General features: G+C 32.2%; 1 pseudogene; it reads right to left on the bottom strand.

The window, feature by feature from the left end:
- Nucleotides 1–1,443: 1,443 nt before the first annotated feature.
- On the bottom strand, nt 1,444–1,561 carry LOC118555629 (U2 spliceosomal RNA; annotated as a pseudogene).
- Nucleotides 1,562–3,916: the final 2,355 nt, after the last annotated feature.

Below are 3,916 nucleotides of genomic sequence, written 5' to 3'. Positions count from 1 at the left end.
AAACCTTTAGAAGGATCATTGCAAAAGTGTAGCACTGCTACTGTTGGAAGCCTGTCAGATTTCTTATATGTTTCATGGTTGCAAATATGTTGAACACTACTGACTTAAATAGAAGACCTACACTATAAGAGAAAGGCAAGGAATTACGGGAAACTACCACACTCTTTCAACTAAATATTTACTAAGCAACCTTTCTTTTCCTATTCTGCTATTGCTATCATTGTATAAACCTTTAGATGATTAATAAAAGAGATTTATCACTATCTCTCAATGATAACCATGATAACCAAAATTTATTTCTTTTCAATTTTAACATGACTTCTCTTGGTTTTCTCTGATTTTAGAAAACAATGAATACTATATTCAGTAGAAGGAAAAATAAGACTTTAAAATTCAAGGAAATAAGAGGAGTTATCCATAGCTTCTTTTTCAGCCACAGTCAAATCCACTCTGAAGGAATGCCTGCTCAGAATTTGTGTTTGTCTTTTCAACTGAAGAACTTTAAACAGGAGATGCAAGTGATAGATGGGTAAAACCTTTACATATTTATAGCATGCTGATTGGAACTAATTACAGAAGCACATAAATGTGGAATTTATTTTCAATAGAGCTGGAATCAAATTTATAATACCATTTGCATTCAGTTGAACTCGACAGGGAACGTTTCTCCATTTTTAACTTTGAAAAAATATTTTTTTTCTCAACCAATTGCTAAATGGCAGTTTTTAATTCCAAATTCAACTTTGATGTTTAGTTGACATGAGAAATCGAGAAAGTAAATCAATTTTTCTAATCAGGAAGACACATAGAAAAATTAATGTTTACTTCAGAATTTTGACATTTACACCACAAGAAGTTTCAATGTCTTTTATTTAACAGGGAGTCTAATACACATTAAATTTCTTCACAAATATGTTAGCTCTTTCTCTTCAGCCACGCTGTTTGCTTAAACTTTCTCATCTTAAACTTACATTTTTTCTTGTTATTATTTCCAGTGAAATGTGAGCAAAAGTGATTTGTCTCATTTCCAGGTGGACTATTTTATAAATATAGAGGATGCTCAGTGTCATTTTTTCCCCTTTTGAGGCAATATTTCTAATAGTGGGTGGCTACTTTGTGAGGATGACAATGACACAGATGAGAGACCCTAAATGACCCTTTTATATATGTGACTTGAGTGAGAAATTGAGAAAGAAAAAATAAAAACAAACAATGTAACCGCTGTAACTTTACCGACAGTGTTTGGGGTTCTTTGTTATTGCCCCATAACCTAATCTTGCCTGATTCATACTCTTTTCAAGACTATGACAAAAATGTGGCTGAAAATGTAAAACTTTGCTCAAAAATCCCCCAAAACATGTTTGTGTAAAATATGCATTTGTTCTCCATTCCAGAAGATGACTTTAGAGAAAGTATAAAGTTTGCTTGTTACTTATTATTAAAATGGATTATAGAAACTTTTCAAGTATAATTTTAATAAAACTTGGGGTTTAAATTGTATTTTTTAAACTGATAAGAACAGATACTACACTTGATCTTAGCCAAAAGGCCGAGAAGCGATTAAATTGTATTTTTTAATCTGATGTGTCAATAATCATTGTATTTATGTATATATGTATATTGTGTAATTAAGGACCTTATAACTTTCAAAATGCCATACGTTTATGTTGTAATGTTTATTTTTTGTGATAAGTGCAGCATATTAAAACATTCCATTTTTTCATTTCACATATCTCATTCATAGTATAGTCTAACACCATTAGCTTTTACATAGTTCTCTTACGTATGTATTATTAAAATTTATTGAATAAAATCACATAAGTTAAATTAGGTTCTATCTATAGTCACTGCCTCACTCATCACCAAAAGTCTTTCAAGTCTTTCAAAATACCCCTACCTTCTTCTGCCCTGTCTTTCTTATGTATCCACAGAGCATACCCACAGCCCTGGTTATTATTTCCAGTCGTCCTCTTTCTCTGACTTGGGGAACTTTTTACTAAGTGAGCAGCACAATAAACGAAATATAAATCAGCAACCCTATCTGGGTGCTCAACAATTAAGAGAAATTTTGCTACATTTTTTCGGTCATTTCTTGTCCTACTTTTCTAAAATAATTCGGGCATATATCTTCTCCATTATTAAATCTCATTTTTAAGCCCTCTTTTCCCCCTTTTCTCATACATCAAGAAAATAGATACTTAGGAAGAAAGTTTCAACCTCCAGATGCCAAACCTACAAATCTACCTGCATTCTTACTTACCTCTTTCTTTCCTCCTGATTCAAAACTTTATGTATGATTGCACTTATCAAAGATGGATACTTTAGCACATGCAATACATTTTATCTGCTGCTACCTCTGAATCTGCCCTACGTTCCATTTGCTTCTGTCTGGTCTAGATCCTCATTTATCAGTTATCTTTTCTTTCTCATGCATGGACATTGTCTCTCACACCTATGCCCTTCTCGAAGTATTCAAAGGTGACTTAGAGTTAAATAAAAATTAAATAGTATAGTACATAAAGAAAGTCTGCCACATTTTTATTTCCGAAGATAATTAAGATTAAATTACTATAAACATTTGTCCCATTTAACATGAAAAAACACATTCTCATTTGCTAAGCTAGTGAGTTTAGTTACAAAATCTTTTCATTTGTAAATTGCAATAAAGATGACAAATTTAAAATTTACCATTAGAGAAAAGAGCCAATTCATTTAAGCCCCTTTAAATGTATTTTCTTAGCTAAACCATCAAATATGGAAAAAATCACTAACCTGTCTTTGTGTTACCCATATACTTTCATTAGTCCATCCAGTCTATAGCACATTTTCTCATCAATACGTGGGATCTTGTACTTCATCCTTGTAAAGAAAAGTCTTTCAAGGAAACTTAAAACACATCGTACTCTTTTTTTAAAAAAAATTTATTGTTATGTTAATCACCATATGTTACATCATTAGTTTTAGATGTAGTGTTCCAGGATTCATTGTTTGTGCATAATACCCAGTGCTCTATGCAGAACGTGCCCTCTTTAATACTCATCACCAGGCTAACCCATCCCTCCACCCCCTCCCCTCTAGAACCCCCAGTTTGTTTTTCAGAGTCCATCGTCTCTCATGGTTCGTCTCCCCCTCTGATTTCCCCCCTTCATTCTTCCCTTCCTGCTATCTTCTTTTTTTTTTCTTAACATATATTGCATTATTTGTTTCAGAGGTACAGATCTGAGATTCAACAGTCTTGCACAATTCACAGCACTTACCAGAGCACATACCCTCCCCAGTGTCTACTCTTAGAGAAGGCAGAATAGCAATTGCAATATATCCCTTTGGATGTTAGTCAACTACAGGTCTCCTTTTCCCAGGCAAAGTTCATTAAGAATACGCCCCAAAAAACATAATGGGACTAGGTTAATTTGAAAAAAAAAATCCCAGGTTCTTCAGATAAATGCTACCCAGCAACCCCACCCCTACTCCCATTTATAACAGAGTTGTAGCTTTAATTTATATCTCTCCTTTGGAGACTTTGACAACTTAAAAGATTATTTTATTAATCTTATATTAAAACAATCAATCTCCTTACTGTATTCCTATAATATCAGATCTTTAAAGACAGAAAATTTGTCATATTGGTTCATATATACAGATAATAAGAACTCAAAATATATACAGATAGTAAGAATTCAGAATATTTTTGTGCATGAATTTTATTCTACTTCACAAGAGCTAGTAATGTAATATTGATAATGTAAAAATATTTAGCAACTTTATGTGATAGCCTCTGTACGTATCAGCAATATTTTATTTTATTTAAATATTTAGCTAATTATTGTGATATCCTCTGTATATCATATAGGCAATATGCTATGGATTTATTTACAGAGTTTAAATTCAAAACTCTTATTATTCCCAGAAAATATTA

Source organism: Halichoerus grypus, chromosome 4 (assembly GCF_964656455.1).
Source record: "Halichoerus grypus chromosome 4, mHalGry1.hap1.1, whole genome shotgun sequence".
Classification (NCBI taxonomy): Eukaryota; Metazoa; Chordata; class Mammalia; order Carnivora; family Phocidae; genus Halichoerus; species Halichoerus grypus.
The sequence above is the reverse complement of the archived record's forward strand: the minus strand, read 5'-3'. Positions and strand labels throughout refer to the sequence as shown.